The sequence below is a fragment of the Haliotis rubra genome, unplaced genomic scaffold, assembly GCF_003918875.1.
Source record: "Haliotis rubra isolate DU_JTF1 unplaced genomic scaffold, ASM391887v1 Scf112, whole genome shotgun sequence".
NCBI classification, from domain to species: Eukaryota; Metazoa; Mollusca; class Gastropoda; order Lepetellida; family Haliotidae; genus Haliotis; species Haliotis rubra.
Window position 1 is genome coordinate 1,224,828 of NW_025765026.1, and position 21,422 is coordinate 1,246,249.

The 21,422-nt window shown below is 37.8% G+C and overlaps 1 protein-coding gene across 1 annotated transcript in view; it reads right to left on the reverse strand.

Annotated features, from left to right (window-relative positions):
* The window catches only part of LOC124289638 (ceramide glucosyltransferase-like), a 67,735-nt gene extending 47,381 nt beyond the window's left edge, over positions 1 to 20,354 (reverse strand). The window contains 1 exon segment of the mRNA XM_046726247.1: positions 20,248 to 20,354. The gene's annotated coding sequence lies outside the window, so the exon portion shown is untranslated.
* Positions 20,355 to 21,422: the final 1,068 nt, after the last annotated feature.

Sequence of the window (21,422 nt, forward strand, 5' to 3'; positions counted from 1 at the left end):
TCTTTTATTAACACTAAAATAGGCATTGGATTATCAATTTATAATAATTTATAATATGGATTAGTTTTAAAACTACAATAAATAATAACACTTACATACTCTTTGAAAAAAAATCAGTTGTAATTGAAAGTTGGTCCTGTTTGTTTTGGTAAACAGCCATTATTCTTAAATAATTTCTAAGTCAAACAAACTTAAAAAACACCTAAAGACATAACCAACATATAATGTGTAAACTTAAGGTTGTGCAAAGGATCCCTAGTATTTCATGTTTGCACCAACAGAGAGGTTTACTACTATAGAGCTTACCAAAGTAAACAATTGTGCTTTGGCTATTAACTTCTAGCTTATAACCTATAGAGCATGTCATGCAGCCATTTTCTCTTATCATCATACGCAAGACGAAACTTGACCGTAACACAAATACAATGCTGTTTTCATATACTCAACTTCTTGGAATCGTATGACAGTCTGATAACTCCATGTATACCCAAGCATGGATCCAGCAAAGCAATGTTAAGCTAATGGCAGTTCTTGTATCTCTCAATGTACTAGATATAGTCAGTTCGGTTAGGCAATTGAAGTGTTTTATATCCTAATGGTGTATCTTATTACAGACCATACCATAGCATGAACAAATAGACCAGAGACCACATACCGATAAACATGGCATATGGCCTTTGAATAGACTATCACACAGTCCCAAAGATCACACAGTCCCTGAACTTATGTAAGTTAAATTTATGAAGAATTCTAAAACACAAACTGTGACTTATTATGGAAGCCTCAAGCCTACCCACTGCCCATTAATGGGGAATGAACACCACAGAGACAACCTTAGATGAACACTGTTTGATACTGGCAAGCAAAGGCCTTCAAAGGTTATCTTTGACACTTTACCCAACAGGTTACCCCACCATCTCAAACCACTTAAGGGAGACAGTGAAAAAGTGAATACACTGCACATTATTTTAGCCTTGAAAATAGCCCCATTTTTTTCACCACATTAGTTAAATTGGTTGTTCCTGTTAACCAAATACTCAACAAGTTTTATCAGCTGTAGGTTGTATTCCTATATTCATTAGTTCAAAGATGCACCGATCAATATTTACTTAGTATGTAACATAATATATTTACTAATATTTACCAAGCATTGAATACAGCATTAAATTGATGATTTTTTCATTCTGTCAGTGATGTTATAATAAGATTCTATAACGAATAATCAACATCCCACTGTAGGCCAGTATGGGACCTTCAACACCTGAGATGATGTTTTAAATCTTATTCTTTTTCACTTCTCACTATGTTTTCCTGGGGAAAAAATGAGTGAACTTAGTTTTTACAGAAAGTTTCTAAAAATTCTAACAATGTAAATGAACTGAACACAGAACAAGAAAAAAAATGCCAAAGTTCATTTGTCAGACTTGTTCAATACAAGATTGTTAGCAGGCCGAAAACAAAAGAAAACGCCAACATCATGACTAAAAAACATCACACATCTCTGGCCTTTGAGAACGGTAGCAATGCTTTATACACATAAAGAAAACTACTGAATCACATCACAGAATAACTCCCATAATTTTGTTAAAGGAGAAAAAGAAGTTAAGTCTCACTTAAAAGAAAAGCAAATGCTGTTTGACATGCCATGCATACAAAAGGTAATGCTGACACACTACCATCTAACATGTTAGCTGTGTGAAGTTGGACCCAAGCTATATACATATTACCTTTGATAGAAACCTACTTGTCCTCTACAAACTGTATATAATATTATTTATCTTGCCTCACACATAGATGTCATTTTCTGATTGGCTGGGCACTCTTTTCAATGTACCCTGCTGGGAATGCCAAACTCATTTGGTACTTCTTAGTAGTAATTCTTCATCTCGAATAACATTGAATCACGTATGATGTACGGAAATTACCGATGTTTTGCGAATGCAAATTGATTGAAGGGAGATAACTCAAAATGTGTTTTTCTTGTCGTCTGGAACTCCATACCATCTGTGCTTCAAACAGTTCAAAATTACCATTGAGGTGTTTGGTAAGATAAATACATTGTTCACTGGTCCCTTGGGACCCATGGGTTGATGTACCCTTGACGTTTCTTTATGAACATAAACAAACATCGAGGGTACATCAGCCCATGTCCCCCTTGAGACCAGTGAACAACTTATAATATACTACACCAAACAGCAGTACAACCTCTTTGTATGATAATGATGTCTGATTATAGTGTATGTTTAATGACATGTTCAAGAACAAAATGTCATAACAATTTTTTGAATAACTATTCTAAGATGCCTAGCGGTTAGAACAATCGAAAAAAAACCCAACATTATCAGACAATAAAGGTATAGTTTTTTGATGACGTAACAATTGAATGACATTATCCCGTCACTGTGCCATTCTAGTGTGCCCCCTCGTAATCGAACCATTTTACATTACGTCACAATGTAAGCGACGTCATGATGCATGTCAGTTGTCATCGACTCGTATGGCCTCCTACAGTAAACTACTCCGTTGCATCCCGTTTCTTGGTTTGCAGTTGCTTCACGCAGCTAACATCACTGGTGGAAACATCACGTTTATGTTTTACAACGGTTAAAATGTGTCAATTCGACTCACAAGTCTTCAGCGACACGGTAACGTTCGCAATGTTTACATTCCCACAATGCAATCGCGGAATGTCGCTTGACTACTCAGCTTCATCTGGATGTACTGATCTAAACTTACGTTGGTAGTAGAAATGCGACGTTCATATTGCCCCATATGGTTTACGTTAATGACAGATGTAATTAAAATAATTCAGAGAAGATATTTAATCTGAACGTAAACCGTCATCAAACTGTTATCATTTGTTTTTTTCTGGTAACGTTCGTCTTAACGTAGGGGGGCAGACACATAAATAGAACAGCACGTCAGTTAGCCCTGTGCGAGGATTCATAATTTAGGTCACCGACACCGTCATTTGTTTTCTGCCTTAAATTAATCGTAATTATCCTCGTCCTCGTACTTTGACTATAATAGTTCAGGGCGAAAGTGTGCTTTATTACACTATACATTGTTGTAGAGCGAACTGTATTTCTTAAATCAAAATACATTGTGTATGTATCACAATAAATTGTATAATTCCAAATTTTTAATTCAGATGGAATCAGAAACATCATTGCATGAATTGAAGTGCATAAATAGAACAAAACAAGATGCTGGTGCTAACGACTGACCAAGCACCCATCTTTGAGACCTGTTGTGTGCATGCACATAAGGGAGGTAACCGAGATTTCACTTTCACTCTAAGCATGCTCATCAGCATATTTGTTTACTTCATCATGTTGTTTGTTACTTCTTGCAAAGGTACCATAGAAGTAGGTTACATCAAGCTGACAATACAATATAGCGGTAGACAATTATTCCCTACCTAAATAAAATTACAAAAAGTCCAGTGTTATCCACCTGGATCAGATTTCTCACAGAAACTTTATAGCTTTATAGACCAAGAAGCCGAAAATTTCAAGTAAGGCCAGTCCAATTTTATTTCTTGTTTTACAGATCCGCCGGTCGTATTTTTTCAAGATTAAGAAAAAATTAAAAATAATTAATTTTCCCAGCTCAAAAAATAAAATTTTAATATTTCTATTGGCCAAAATGTAAATGTGCAAGAAAATGTTTTTAGATTGTTTTTTTCCTCCATATACATTTCATAAATTGTCAAATGTTTTTTTTCCTCCGCCTTTAGGATTTCTGAAGACAAAAATCCATAAAACAAAAAATAAAATTGGTCTGGCCTAACCTACCTACCAAACTCAGATTGTATACTACGTTTAACTTTAAGTTTAATATCAATTTCAGTTTATTCTGGGAAATGCATTTTTCTGTGTTTTCTGAAATTTGAGTAAAAACTCTAACTTTACTGAAAACTCAGACTTAAGTTTGTTTTGAGAAATCATGGCTTGTATTTATATGCTGACACAGATCAGATGTGTAAAAGTACATATAGCATGGAAAAGGCCAATGGTTTTCTTGAGTACAGACATACAAAACAGATTTATCGTTTACCCTACTACAGAGTAAGAATAGTATTGATAATAAAAACAATGATATTGTTCCCTGGCATGATAATAAACACTATCCATGGCATCTGAACAAAGAAAACGACCTTATAATGCCACACCCCAATAAAATATGCATTTGTATTGATCACTGATAGTCACGCCCGTTAGTCCCCAGATACTAGACTGGGACATGTTATGGAGCCTTCATGTCTGCATCTTCATTACCAATCTATTCCGTTATTGTGATTTTTAGTGATGAGATTCCACTCATGTACTCTGAAGCATTAACCAAACTGAAAATGGGAATGCATACCTGATGCACCTCTTACATCGACATGATTAATTCCTCCATTTCAAAAGATAAGGGTCTGGAGATGACACTTTTATATGTCTGAAACACTAATGGAGTTTGGATGTTATTAATCACACATTTAAGTAAACAAAGCTTGACTTGTGTTATGGGCCCATCCGGACCATAAACAGTGAGTGATTGTTGACCATCTTGAATAACTAAAGAATGAGACATCTTTCATGCCCAAACCCTACACCAGTAAAATAATATTCTCATTATATTTCACCTGATGTTTTCATTGTTTTGTTTAAAAAGTCTAGTCGAGTATGAAACTGTACATAAATGAAGTCAAGTCAAGTTAGCTTTTGATTACTGGATATCTAATGTGTGAGTTCATCTAAATACAGCAACCAACATGAAAACCATGCACATGGCACAAGTGTCTGTTTTCTACTTGACAATCACACTAAAAAAAACCTCCAATATGATGTTACAAAGACTTAAAGTTTAAGCAACTTAGAGATTGATGTTTAATGGCACACTCGACAATAGTCCAGCTATATGGTGGTGGTCTGTAAATAATCAAGTCGGGACCAGTCCAGTGATTAACAGCATGAACATTGATCATTGTGTCAGCCAAGTCAGCAAGTCTGACCACCCAATCCTGTTAATCGCCTCTACGACAAGCATGGGTTACTGAAGACCAGTTCTACCACAGATCTTCACAGGACAGCAACTAAGTCACATGCATACATACCACTTGTAAAGGACCACATGCATGGTTCTAGCTCTTGTGGATTCTGAAGGTAAGTAACACTTACACAACATAACTTCAGAACACACTTCAACACACATTTTCATTCAGAAAATCAACCAAAGCAGACACAGCCACATTTAACTGACTGCCCCACAGAGTATGATAATTATTGTGTATATTATAGTGTGGCAGATACACAGTGCCTCGCCATGTCTGTGACAAAGCACATTGCCAACTTGGTCACATGTTGAGGGCCAGGGAGGTCACAGCTGACATTACTCATTGTTGCAATACAATATGAATCTTGATAGTGAAGGCCACATAACACAAGCCAAATCTCAACACTGAAAGGGCTCAATTCTATCTCCAAAGGAAATAGCACATACAATTATGAGTCAGCTGAGAGACTCAATTGAAACATTCTAATCTTAGACACATGCAGATCCAGATTCAGATTCAGCAACCCAAACTTGTCATAAGAGGTGTCTAATGATGGTCAGGCTTGAAAAATTGGTTGATACACGCTATGATATCCCAACTGTGTAGATCAATGCTCATGATGGCAATCACTGAGTTGTCTGGTCCAGATCTTGATTGCTTAGAGACTGCCATCATATACCTGGAATATTGCTGACTGTAAAATTAAATAATAGACATTTCAATTTTGGGTGCATGGATCTACTGACCCTTTCTGAAATAAGATTTCATTATACACAACTGTTCCTCCCGTCTTTGGAGGCGAAAAAATACATAAGGCCAGACCAATTTTATTTCTTGTTTTATGGATCCAGCTGTCGTATTTTTTCATGAATAAGAAAAAAAATTCAAATTAATTTTCCCTGCACAAAAAATAAAATCTTAATGTTTTTATTGGCCAAAAATGTAAACATACAAGAAATTTTGTTTTTAATATAGAATTTGAAACTTTTTCCCACATTTTTACCTACCAAATTTTGGTGCCACAAACACAGAAAGAAAATGATGTCCAACCTGATATGACATGTTTCAGAAGCACCGCCCAAATAAGGGATATTTTGATGGTGTCCATAATCCAATCATACAGCTGATTGAGTTCTACTGACTAAACAACAAGATTTTATATCAGAATTTCTATGTAGGTATGTGGTATGAAAAAATCTAGGCCAGTTAAGATGCAATAATCAGCAGTAGCAGGTCACTCACCGTCTTGGTTGCACTAGAATCAATGTATTGGAATATCCATTGTTATATACATCCCAGAATATATGTTACAGGGTATGTGTGACCCCAGGCATTTCATGTATTCCCTAAAATTTCAAGGGATTTCATGAAATTACTGATTTTCAAGGTGTCCCATTACACACATTCCCTCTTCTTATATCAGTGAATGTATGAAATTTAATGTTTGTAGCTTAAAACTTTGACAATTTACTGTCGAGTCTCAAATCATCGCTCAGTTCTTAGGAGTTGAAGACTTTGACAATTTACTGATGACACTCTAGGCGAATTACTATCTTGTGTCGGGGTGCCAAGGTCATTTTCTTGCTGCTTAAATGCTTGTTCTTGAGCTCTGCTTCATTCGCTCCTTTCTAGTCGTATTTGGTGAACAAATAGCGGTATTCTTATTATTATTCACGCAGACCAAACCTTTTTCTCACTGTGAAGTACATAAACTCCCTGGACTTATAATAACGGTTGATTTTGAAAAGGCATTTGACTCCCTAGAATGGGAATTTATCGAAAAAGTGTTACACGCATTTAACTTTGGCCCCCTCATGAAATCCCTGAGCCAATATTCCAGTAATTTTATGAAATCCCTTGAAATTTAAGAAAATACAATGAAATCGCTGAGGGTCACAGTGATTTCACGAAATCACTGATTCTTTTAGGGATTTCGTGAAATCCCTGGTTTCACACATTCCCTGAAACATCCTTGTCAGATGTGCAGAAAAGTCCGACAGCATTATCATAGCCACTAGGTTGTTACTAGCCAATCAGTCATCAATCATCATGGTAATTTTGTCTGAAATAATTCAAGATCAGAAAACCTGTCTTACCAGCTTTAGTAGCATTATTGAACAAAGGAAAATAGTTAATGTTTGCATATTGATAAAACATTGTTATTTACATCAAAAGGCAAGCTAGAATATTTTTAATAAAACTTTCTAATAAAATTGCATTTTGTTCCATAATTGATTTATGGACAGTTACAATCACTTGAATGCATCAGGACAGTGTTACAGTGTCTAAACAATCAACCATCCATTGAAAACCAACACTTGAAAATAAAGCAGGAAAGTCAAGGGTTCTATGTCAATAAGATTCAGAGCTAACAGATTTAGGAGGTCCTTAGAATTATTTCAGAGGTCCCCACATTACCAAGGGCCCAGTTATTTACAGCAGTAAATATTCATTCAGGTTTCAAATCAGAAAAAATCAAGGTTTCCCATAGGCACTGGAACTGTTTTTCAGGAGTGCCATTTTCAATTTAGACATGCCTTGTCTCAGCGTTTAAAATTCCCGCCTGCCCGACCGTCCAGAACGGTCTATTTTCATCTCGGACGGTCAAATTTCAAAAGTAGCCTGTCCGGTGATCTGGTAGATATTTTTACCCCTAAGAGTAAATATTTCATAATATCAGACAGGTTCTCTTGTCGTAAGTTTTAGGTGTTTAAGGTATTATGATAATTATGTTGAAGTACTTACGATTGACAGGTTACGATAACAAATCACAATCATGTACTTTCAGTGTACCTAAACTCGGTGCATTGCCTGTTAGTGCTATGCAGTTCATTGCGATGCCTACAAACAGCGAATGGAGCTTGCGCGAATTGGAAATGGCAGTCACAGTTTTTAATTGTTGAAAACCGGACAGGCAAATTTGTATCTGGACTGGTATTATTTTTATGTTACCAGTCCGGCTGTCTGGCTTGGAATTTTGGGAGTTTTAAACACTGCTTGTCTATATCACTGGAACGTAAAAGTGTTTCAAGTTTGCCGATTCTGAAAACCCTTGAGCCATTGAAAACCCCCCCAATTATTTTCCCATCTTTTATCTGGTTGATCAGTTGGCAAAATACAATTTATTCTTTGTCACATATTAAGCATGATTTGTGTTCTGAGGCCAGTAACTGGGAGTACCTCACGATGATTTATTTTGAAGTAAATTTGGCACTGGTTCATCTGTACAATCGTCTTACCTGCATTATATTTTCACTTCTAAGGGATTTTTTTTAGTTTAAGTGTTAGCACTAGCAGTCATGGGATATAGCCCGTTTTCTGTGCTTGCTATCGGCATGAACTTTTGATAAATTACAGCAGTGGGCTTTAGGAATAAAAGATATATAAGTTTTTCCTTTCAGACTGTTCCATTTTCACAAACATCAATGACTAATAGCAGGAAAACCATTTTTGTTTGAAATGCAATCTTCACCATTTTTGCAATATATGTGAGATACAGTCAATCAACAAACAAAAGTGATGGATATTACAGCAGACGGTCATTTCCCAAAAGTTAAACAATTCAACTGATAGTGAAAACTCTTTCATTTCACTATTTTCAGTTTAATGAGAAATGAGAAATATATGTACTTTTAATGAAGCATTGTCAAGCATGCCAATTCCTACTTTTTGTGTGCAATGTACACAGTGGGACTAGTAATTTTGAGCCCTATTATGTGAACATCGGTGACAGCAAGTATACCTCTCTGTTGAACTTGAAATGCATCTCCAAAAAATCTAAAAAATAGACATTTACAGTGCTAATAAGGAGCTCCTTTGGCATAATAATACCTGCATCTGACACACCCTAACTAAACTGGGAGAGGCAAGATGTGTCAAGATGTGGTATTGAAAATAATGCTAATACATATGATGTATGGCATAACTCCATTAACCATTACTCACATCCAGGGCACATGCTTCTGAAAACTGATTAACATTACTGAAGTAAAAAAGACAATACACATTTTCCATTTCAATAATTCTCAAACACGTATACTGCTCCTAGTTCCTTATTATGTTGTGTCAACATAAAATGTACTTAATTCAGGTTTGAACAGTTAATAACACCTTGTTTTCCAGCCAATATTTGAACTAAATTATATAGTAAATAGCTGCACCAATGCTGATGTCACTCAAAGCAATACTAATTCACTCTTCCTTACTTTATTGGAGTGAGTGAGTTTAGTTTTACGCCACTTTTGGCAATATTCCAGCAATATCATGCTTGGGGACTCCAGAAATGGGCTTCCCATATTGTACCAATGTGGGGAATCGGACCCGGGTCGTCGACGTCATGAGTGAACGCTTCAACCACAAGGCTACCCCACCGCCCTACTTTACTGGAGATTCCAATCATAATTTCAAAAGTCAGGAAAACGTCCTATCATACCCTTTGTAAAATATGGGACCAAAATTGTCAACATTACTTCTACATTCTGCTGGTGGCTACAGTTGCAGACTACAGTTCCACTGTGACAACATGTTCTAAAACAAACCAATTGTTTGTGGGTTTTTTCAAGCAGGATAAGCTGCACAGGACAAGGTACATAAGTTACCACCAGTCCTCTCAACTTGTCTTTGAAAAGACTGCTGCATGTTCCAAGACTGCATCAACCATCTTTGGGTCACAGTTTGTCTATTTGTTCTGCTAAAGGTCAATAAATATAAGCATTTTTCTTATTTTGGACAAGCAGGTCTTTGAAGCTGCTGAGATCAACAGCAACAGCATTATTGACCCTTATCCAACGTCATGTTAACAATCAAGTAAATCAGAAAGCCTTGTAAATTTCATCCCTATCTATACAAAATGTGCAGCAAATCCTTACTAAACATTTACCTACCTGGTAAATGGTATATTTGTTTCCATTTAGAATCATAAGAAAGGGAAATTCGCAAGATAACGGTCAGGCGAAACACAAAATTTATGCCACTCACACTCCATCATGTCCCGTTGCATCGTTCAAAAAATACATGTAAAAAAATTGAACCACCAGAATTCTGCTCTCTGCCAGCTTCCCCACGAGGCTGTCACTGCTGGTGATCTATGTTCGTACACTTTGAAAAAACTTTGGCCACAATCCAGTCCCAAATGATGAAAAACAATGTTCCAAGGAATCCCAAGTTAAGTCGCATGTACACAAAGCAGCACTGTCACTCTTTCCGTCGCATTGCCGGACTGGAGGCACCTACAGCCTATGTAAGTGCAATCATGATCCACATTCGCTGGTCATACAAATCTTTGAATAGTTACAGGTATGGTCGATCACAAAAGGATCTATTCTTCGATTCTGCAGGGTTCAGATTCGACAGTCGGTCAAGTATTTTCCACTGTCACTCAAAATGTAAACAATGGCTGTCCGCCATTTCAAACTGTTGCATAACTGTCAACAACTACAGACTGCACTTCCAAGAAAAATAAGTAGGTCAGACGATTCCAGTATAGTGTGGCCAGGGGGTTAGAGTAACACGGCACGCAAAACAGGCTGGTTTCGGTCGTGTGGAGTTGGGATTATATAAACCAAGCTCTTAGGTATTACATTATTGCATTGAATAAACAGTAGTTAGTTTTCTTTGGACAGAATATTATATATGTTGCAATGTTTAAAAAATACGAACGGCACCTTCCACTCCCTTCACAGACGAGTTCAATTCGCCTCTCGCACCATGCCGGATTTCGCAGTGTCTTCCGCGGAAGGAAGGAGTTCGATTTTAAATCGGTTATGGAAGAATGGAGATAAACGTACTGTGTTGGAAAATTAGATGAATGTTAGGCAGAATTGATAGTCTCTAAATTTCATTTGGAACCAAACGCGTAGCTTGAGGTTTCAAATGATTAATTTAGAGACTATCAATTCTGCCTAACATTCATCTAATTTCCCAACACAGTACGTTTATCTCCTAATTGTCTGGTGGACTTTGACAACAGCAGCAGCAGCCCACATATTGAACTCAGGTGGTCATTAGTATACCATGATCAGCCAGGCAATATAATAACCCAGTCAAAACTGCTTAATTATGGAAAAGCTAACAATAGCACATTTGGTACAGGTGTCCCCTAATAATTCAAAGCCACATTGACGGATGATATTCAGAATATGAAATAACATCCCCAGTCTGTGGTAGAAACATTCACAGGCAGCAGGTGTTGTATAAATAACTTTAGAACTTACAGATAAATGTTCTTGACTGCATGATAAGCACCTCAAGTAATAACAATAATGATTCATTTATATAGCGCCTAGAATCCATCTGACTAGTTGCTCACTGGACGCTGTAATCACAATCTGATTATTATTACCCTGGTTAACCCAAGCTGCCTGTGAGGCACTAGAAGGTTAATAGTCCATGACTTATCTCACCGGGTACCCATTTTCTGCTGGGTGAACAGAGGCAATTTTTAACAAACTCACTTGCCATTTGAGACCACATGTATCACATGTGCTTCATTGTGTGGCAGGACTGAAGTCCTAGAAACTCTCAGGAGTCAAGCTGCCAAACAAGGTCACCCATCCATGGACTCTCCACGCTCGATGTTCCTTAACTTCAACTGATTCGTGGCCTCAGCTCTATGCACAGGACCACACACCACCACAAGTATACATATATGATAGCATTTACAATGCATATGATGCAGAAATGAAATCAGAAACACTGTTTGCATGGCAAATAAGCTGTGATAAAATTCCAGTCAATGTTAACTGTCACAAAGTTACGCTATTGAAATATATAACAAGAACCCATTTTGCTGTGCTTCCAAAATGGTGTATAAATAATATATGCATGGTATGTTTTAAACCTTTGGATATTTCAAGTGGCACTGAATATTAAGCCATCTCTTTTACTGATACTGTGCACAAGTCAACATTTACCACAGTCAGAAACACTCAAAAAGTCTTCAATATATACATACAAATGTCCAAATGTATTGTGTGTCTATAGGCTAAAACTAAAAGGCAGTAAGGAGAAATAGTAGGAAGGACACTCAGACACCAGGTCATATTCAAGGAAATGCATTGTCTGTATGCTGCAGAATTCAAAGCATGAATTTAATGAATAACTGTAGACTAATGTTTAGCCTCTGAATAAAGTCATTCTGTTACAAGTTGATCATAATGCAAAGCATAAGAGTTCAGAGAATCTCTTTATTTTCAATCTGAAACTGAAGAAATCTGGAGTTGCCAAATAAAAGTAGACTTGGTTTTTTTAAATACATATTTTGGTTCAGGGCTTGAATGAAAAGAAAGAATTGTCCAAAACAATTGAAAATCTTTAGATTTATCCTGGAAATATGCAATTTTTGGGCATACTGAAACAGATATTACTTAACTCAAATGAACATATTTACATGGCTATTTACTAAAATTCTTTCAAACATTCTAAAATTATAAACATATTTGTATTTTCTAAAAAACTGGAGTTTTTTACAGACAAATCGGAAAGTGGATGTTGTATTTGAAAATCGGAGTAACTCCTCCAAAATCAGAGTGGTTGGCATCTCTGCAGTATATGTATGTACTTTCAACAACTACAGCCAATAATCTACAGCATGAGTCTAGTAGCATCAAGCTATACAGTCAATAATCCATATGAAATCATCAAAATTAAGCAAGGGGTCCAGTCATAACCATACAGTAAACACGCAAACAATGAACAACATCCCACGATTCAAACACCACAGGTAAAAGACCTTGTATACATCATAGTGTTCTACATTTCCAACACTGCATGGATCAGATACAAAAAGTTCAGACAATGATCAGGATGAACCCTTAACACAAATTCAACTAGTTCACAACTTCACAGAAATGATTTTGGCACAGGCTGATTGCACAATCCCAAAAACATTATGCTGGCCATCATGTTGATAGTAGATGAATTAAACAAACCCAGCAATATCCAAGGTCACTACTTACTAAATCATGAAAGAAAGGTCTTGGTGATGACGCCATTTCTCATACCATCAATCATCATTCCACCACCCCTCCATTAAACAGCATTGTCTTTCAAAATAAAAACAACTAGATTAACCTGTAAGTAAACTGGAAAAGCATATGGTTCTAGACAGGAATATTACAAACACAGTTAGTATCTTCTGTGCATATTACAGGTGTATTTAAGTGACTATAGCACTGTAAAAGGGTATAGCAAACAAGTTTTGTGTGTATGCTTTTTATAAACATCCACCACTATAAATTTTCTAAGTGCTGAGGGCATGTATATAGACGGACATAATTATTTGAGTAGCATGTACAGCAAATGCCAGAGAGATCTGTATGCACATTTTAGGATGGTCAACATGCACATTTTTGTGAAAGTATTGTAATAGAAAACAATCTGCGCTAATTCCGTTTTTAGAGAAATGTTCCTAATGTTGTCACTTCCTTCAGTCTTTCACATGGATTGGCTGATTCTTACTATGAGTATATAAAGAAGACATATTTCAACATTTTCCTTGTTCTGGATAATCCTGTTACAATGATATCGTATAATTGAGTCAGTAATGTCACAAATGAACATAAGCTGTAAAAACTGGATTAAGGATTAAGGATATAATTCTATTTACAGCACATGTTGTGTCCTGACAAGACTATTAATTAGCTCCCCCAAAAAAGACAAATAACTTGAATAAGGCCACTATATATTCTGAGTTTTTGTGCTAACCATTTCAGGTAAACCTTTTTGCTAGCAATAAAAAAGACATTGTCCCTAATCCATCAAAAGAGAAAATGGTTTGGAAAACATGAAAGTGGCTTTTGGCACGGTTGATTCAATCCCTTGAAGCAAAGAGAACCTTATCAAAAACCTCATACAATACAATGCATTTTTCACAATCCATTTTTGCTTTTCAGACTGTACTGTGCCTGAACAGGAAGTGTGCTATTTAGACTTTTTGGGAGAAACTAACACCCTTAAAGTGCAAATTAGTGAATGTCATACTTTTGCAAACATGACCTGACTTTGCACACCTGTCCCATTCTATATACTCGAGATACTGAGGAATTAGACAATAAACCAGCCCCAGGCATGAGAAAGCATGAATGCATCGTTAAAAATATGTTGGATGATATTGTGATAGAAAACTGTGGGAGGGAATACTGAATAACATGGATTATGGTAAAGAATGAGGAAGGAATAGATATGGTTACCAATGCCCAGAGGGCAAGACATTACTGAACTGATGTACCGAGTGAATGAGGCTTTGGTGGGAAGCTGCAGGACAGTTTCCTGTAGCCGAATCACTCAGCAGTAAACCATTACATTTCTCTCAATGTCTTTGTGTGAAGAATACTACAAATGGCCAAAGAATTCTAAAGCAAGATCTGACCAGAGCATTTATTTGCACCCTTGGATCTTCTTCCGAGAAAGTGTATCTCTAAACATAACATATGCTGCTTTTGAACAACTTTCTAATGGGATAGTGTATCTGTATCTTTGGCCATTTGGGCCATGCCAATTTACATTTGTACTTTATTGAGTGTAATCCCAGACATAACATATGTTGCATGAATCATATTCACAAATAAGGATGAGTAAATTCTGTCGAGCAAACCTGCTGCTGATAGATATTTGACACTGTCAACTTTCCACAGTTGTTAACTCTTGTCGGCTTGGCCATTCCGACCACCCTTGTAAGGCTACTCCTAACAGTCATGTTGTGCTATTCGAATGAATGGTGTACTTTAACAGTGTTCACTGAATAGCGTCTGATCCTCTGACAAATCTGGCACATTCGCCAACGTCCGACAGAAATCTACAACCCGCTGGGCCCAGTGTCTGACTGTATATTTCACAATGACTTTGACTGAAGTTGTTATATCCATATATGTAACATGTGACACTTGTTTGCTGTTCATAAATCTTATGTTTGTAAATAATTTCATTGGCAATTATAAGAAATGTTAAATCTAAAATGTTTGTTTAAGTATATGCTATGGGTCCTTTGAATTTTCAATGGGTCAGACAGACATCTGAAACTTACTGGACTTGGGTCCTGTTACTTTGAAACACCATTCGTGAACACTACATTAAACTTTTTGTTGCGTTCAAAAGGTTATTAGTTAGCTAGATTGTCATTTCTTTACCGTGTTTAGAAACTGTTTCCTTGTGTCTGTTACTAATATTTGCATGATATAATCTGTTCCATTATTTGCAACATGTCTGTCATTTATGTGTGATATTTTAAAATGCGCCTGTATAAGATAACAAAGTAAGCTGACTGTACAATCCATACATGGCCAACAAAGCATTGCATAGTGTGAGAAAATCAACATGATTTTAAAAAGAGGTACTGGACCTGGAAGTCCAGGTGTCTTGGGGGTAGGTGCTTTCTTTAACCACATTCGCAATCCCATCATCAGATCGTCAGAATTCGGAACATAAGACTGATGTGTTTTTCATCTCTTTATATACTAGTACTTGCATCACGATATCTCATTTCCTAAGCACTTAATACTTCCGTGACTAAACGGATTACTGTGTACTAGTATATCGCACAGATAGGGATTTCCTGTGAGTAAGCAATAAATGCCGCCTGACAGGTTAAGCCACTCTGTTTGTTTTCACTGCTATTAGTGGCGGCAAAAGAGACAGCTGGCAGTTCCGGCAATTACTGATTGCGTGAATAATTGACCGCGCGATGTAGACTAAACTGTCAATTCCGCGAAAATTGCACCACGCGAAAATAAGTACGTTTACAGTACCTTTAAAAATCATGTCCTGTTTTGGACTGAGTTCTCGTTTAATCTTTTTATCACAGTACATGAGTGTATATCCTCACGTTACCATGTTTCGATGTTCTCCATTATTCGATGAATTATTATTATCGTGCGATTTTACAAGAACATGTGCGAGGTCAGAGGACACAGGCGCTGTCAACAACAACACAAATATGTGGGATACTAGACGATCTGTACCCTCATAGATTTGAACCCAACAAAAATGGTTGACTTATGCTGAAGTGGTCGTTGTCGGCACGGGTACTACAGATATGTACCCCAGGTACCTTGGCCATAATGAGAATACAGAAACGTACCCTAGGACGATTCCATTCCCATTGTGTCGTATTCTTGATCGGAACTGTCATACTGTTGTATAAACCACATTTGATATTTGATTGCGTTATGTAAGTAATGAGAATACACAGTAACGGATATTTCGCGATGCACATGAATACCACTCGGAATCAGTTGAACAGGAACAACTACATATGCGCTTTCGGTTTTTGATTGCGGAATATGGACTCGTCCGCCTTTTAGGGTAACGGGTACGTTTCTGTATTTTTACTTTGTTTAGGGTACATATTTGTAAACAGAAAGGTACCTGGGGTACATATCTGTAGTACCTGTGTCAACAATGACCCCTTCAGCCTAACTTATACCTAAAATTATGAGTCTGCCCAAAGAGTTGGACCGCCTCCGTGGTGTAGTGGTTAGAGCGTCCGCCCGGAGAGCGGAAGGTCACGGGTTCGATCCCCCGACCTCATCATACCAAAAGACGTTAAAATATGGTACTTGTTGGTCCCTGCCTGACGCTCGGCATTTGTGGGTACAACAAGGACTGGTCGGCTCGGAGTCAGTATAATGTGTCTGAGTGGGGTATTCATGCTTCACTGCGGCATGGTATCTCAGTGGGCTAGCACTATAAAACCAGCTTAAGTCTGGGCTAGTACAAGCAGCCGCACATACACACACATGCACGTCGTCATATGAGCAAAATATTCCCAAGCACCAGGTTAAACCCAATTTCACCTCACCTCACCCAAAGAGTTTGGGAAGGAATCTCCATTGGTGGAAATTGTCCTCTTCCCATTACGTGCACGATGAAATGCCACTTGATGTATTTTGCTCCTCTATCTTTTCTGCATGTTTAGTTTATATTTTCCAAGTTATGTAACCGGTAGATTTTATATGGATAACATATGGTCTCTGGACAACAGTTTTGCAGGAACAGGAAGTTTCACTCTCAAGGCAGAGAGAAGTAACTGTCACAATAAGCGATTTTAGAAAAATATACAGTTATGAAATTGTGTTCGGTAATAGCTGCTTGTTCGGTAATACCTTACACAACATGATCTGCGCTAGCCGAGAGCCGCGATGCGGTCCTATACAGTCAAGACTAGACCTATTTGGGCCATGCCAATTTACATTTGTACTTTATTCAGAAAGTGTAATCCCAGACATAACATATGTTGCATGAATCATATTCACAAATAAGGATGAGTAAATTCTGTCGAGCAAACCTGCTGCTGATAGATATTTGACACTGTCAACTTTCCATAGTTGTTAACTCTTGTCGACTTGGCCATTCCGACCACCCTTGTAAGGTTACTCCTAACAGTCATGTTGTGCTATTCGAATGAATGGTGTACTTGAACAGTGTTCACGAATAGCGTCTGATCCTCTGACAAATCTGGCACATTCGCCAACGTCCGACAGAAATCTACAACCCGCTGGGCCCAGTGTCTGACTGTATATTTCACAATGACTTTGACTGAAGTTGTTATATCCATATATGTAACATGTGACACTTGTTTGCTGTTCATAAATCTTATGTTTGTAAATAATTTCATTGCCAATTATAAGAAATGTTAAATCTAAAATGTTTGTTTAAGTATATGCTATGGGTCCTTTGAATTTTCAATGGGTCAGACAGACATCTGAAACTTACTGGACTTGGGTCCTGTTACTTTGAAACACCATTCGTGAACACTACTTTAAACTGTTTGTTGTGTATAAAAGATTATTAGTTAGCTAGATTGTCATATCTTTACCGTGTTTAGAAACTGTTTCCTTGTGTCTGTTACTAATATTTGCATGATATAATCTGTTCCATTATTTGCAACATGTCTGTCATTTATGTGTGATATTTTAAAATGCGCCTGTATAAGATAACAAAGTAAGCTGACTGTACAATCCATACATGGCCAACAAAGCATTGCATAGTGTGAGAAAAATCAACATGATTTTAAAGAGGTACTGGACCTGGAAGTCCAGGTGTCTTGGGGTAGGTGCTTTCTTTAACCACATTCGCAATCCCATCATCAGATCGTCAGAATTCGAACATAAGACTGATGTGTTTTTCATCTCTTTATATACTAGTACTTGCATCACAATATCTCATTTCCTAAGCACTTAATACTTCCGTGACTAAACGGATTACTGTGTACTAGTATATCGCATAGATAGGGATTTCCTGTGAGTAAGCAATAAATGCCGCCGACAGGTTAAGCCACTCTGTTTGTTTTCACTGCTATTAGTGGCGGCAAAAGAGACAGCTGGCAGTTCCGGCAATTACTGATTAAGCGTGAATAATTGACCGCTACGATGTAGACTAAACTGTCAATTCCGCTTAAAATTGCACCACTGCTTGAAAATAAGTACGCTTACAGTACCTTTAAAAATCATGTCCTGTTTTGGACTGAATTCTCATTTAATCTTTTTATCACAGTACATGAGTGTATATCCTCACGTTACCATGGTTCGATGTTCTCCATTATTCAATGACTTATTATTATCGTGCTATTTTACAAGAACATGTGCGAGGTCAGAGGACACAAGGCGCTGTCAACAACAACACAATTATGTGGGATACTAGACGATCTGTACCCTCATAGATTTGAACCCAACAAAAATGGTTAACTTATGCTGAAGTGGTCGTTGTCGGCACGGGTACTACAGATATGTACCCCAGGTACCTTGGCCATAATGAGAATACAGAAATGTACCCTAGGACGATTCCATTCCCATTGTGTCGTATTCTTGATCGGAACTGTCATACTGTTGTATTAGACACATTTGATATTTGATTGCGTTATGTAAGTAATGAGAATACACAGTAACGGATATTTCGCGATGCACATGAATACCACTCGGAATCAGTTGAACAGGAACAACTACATATGCGCTTTCGGTTTTTGATTGCGGAATATGGACTCGTCCGCCTTTTAGGGTAACGGGTACGTTTCTGTAGTTTTACTTTGTTTAGGGTACATATTTGTAAACAGAAAGGTACCTGGGTACATATCTGTAGTACCTGTGTCAACAATGACCCCTTCAGCCTAACTTATACCTAAAATTATGAGTCTGCCCAAAGAGTTGGACCGCCCGTGGTGTAGTGGTTAGAGCGTCCGCCGAGAGCCGGAAGGTCACGAAGTTCGATCCCCGACCTCGTCATACCAAAAGACGTTAAAATATGGTACTTGTTGGTCCCTGCCTGACTTCGGCATTTGTGGGTACAACAAGGACTGGTCGGCTTCGAGTCAGTATAATGTGTCTGAGTTGGGTATTCATGCTTCACTGCGGCATGGTATCTCAGTGGGCTAGCACTATAAAACCAGCTTAAGTCTGGGCTAGTACAAGCAGTCGCACATACACATACACACGCATGCACGTCGTCATCTGAGCGAAATATTCCCAAGCACCAGGTTAAACCCAATTTCATCTCACCTCACCCAAAGAGTTTGGGAAGGAATCTCCATTGGTGGAAATTGTCCTCTTCCCATTACGTGCACGATGAAATGCCACTTGATGTATTTTGCTCCTCTATCTTTTCTGCATGTTTAGTTTATATTTTCCAAGTTATGTAACCGGTAGATTTTATATGGATAACATATGGTCTCTGGACAACAGTTTTGCAGGAACAGGAAGTTTCACTCTCAAGGCAGAGAGAAGTAACTGTCACAATATGCGATTTTAGAAAAATATACAGTTATGAAATTGTGTTCGGTAATAGCTGCTTGTTCGGTTATACCTTACACAACATGATCTGCGCTAGCCGAGAGCAGCGATGCGGTCCTATACAGTCAAGACTAGACCCTAGGGCCGCGATGTATGGGACCGCATCGCGGCTCTCGGCTATATCTGCGCTATTTCCAATCACTACACACTGAACCCGTGATACAAACAAATACCGTAATACGTACATCCGGATGAACTGGTCTGAATGCACACTTGCAAGATTTTACTGTATTTTCTTACGTTACCGAACACGATTATCTTATTTTCGACATTAAGACGAATGCACTAACGCGCGTAGTGCAACCTGTCGCACGGTGGTCAACTGGAGTGGAATGTGATCGTAACCCGCTCAGAGAACGCCAAAGACGTGAAAACTTGCATGGAAAATGTCGTTACCCAGATTATTACATATAAAATCAAACTTACCTAATTCATCTTTGCAAATGTCAAAATGAAACGATGAACTGGAAATGTTGTTTTGTTGTGAAAATTACTTCAGCGACCAAACTTCGGTTCTGTGTTTACATCTGCCATGAAAGGGTAGAATGATACTAGCGAGACAACTTATTACGTTTGGCAATACTACACCGACCTTCTGTTGATTCAACGAAAAGTAAGTTGATAAATAAATCCTTATTAGGAATTAGTTTCCGTAATGATTTTCCTTAGTCGCTGTGAGCTTTGACAAAATATCACGAAACGTGGAGTACATATAAATCAATTATATCATAGTTACATCGGTGTGGGAAAACATGTCCTGGTCTTACCGCTTCAGGAACAAGCGTATTGATCAGATCCATTGCACACAAAAACATGGCACGTCATATTTTATCTTAAAAATAGTCTAAAATTTAAATCAGCTTTGACACCTGCTGGGACATTTACCTGAATACTAAAATAACATTATTCAATTCGTCTTTTTCCGGAAATATGTTAATCATTGTGACTTGACTAAATGGCATGAATCAGGTCAGTGAGGGTTCATGGCGGACTGCAAATCGATGTGGATGAGTTGTTATTTTCTAATATGGGACATCAACATTATTTTGCGGCCTGTCACCAGTATGATGTACTTTCCTCTGTTCTCACAATTATACATCCATGTTACCGCGGCCTGTCATCAGTGTTATGCATGCATGTTACGGCGGCCTGTCATCAGTGTCATGCATGCATGTTACGGCGGCCTGTCACCAGTATTATGCATGCATGTTACGGCGACCTATCACCAGTATTAAGCATCTATGTTACGGCAGTCTGTCACCAGTGTCATCCATGCATGTTACTGTGAACTTTCACCAGTATTTATAACTCTATGTTACAACAGCCTGTCACCAGTATAATGCATCTCTGTTACAGCGGCCTGTCACCAGTATTATGCATGCATGTTACGGCGGCCTGTCATCAGTATTATGCATCTCTGTTACAGCGGCCTGTCACCAGTATTATGCATGCATGTTACGGCGGCCTGTCATCAGTATTATGCATCTCTGTTACAGCGGCCTGTCACCATTATTATGCATGCATGTATACGGCGGCCTGTCATCAGTATTATGCATCTCTGTTACAGCGGCCTGTCACCAGTATTATGCATGCATGTATAC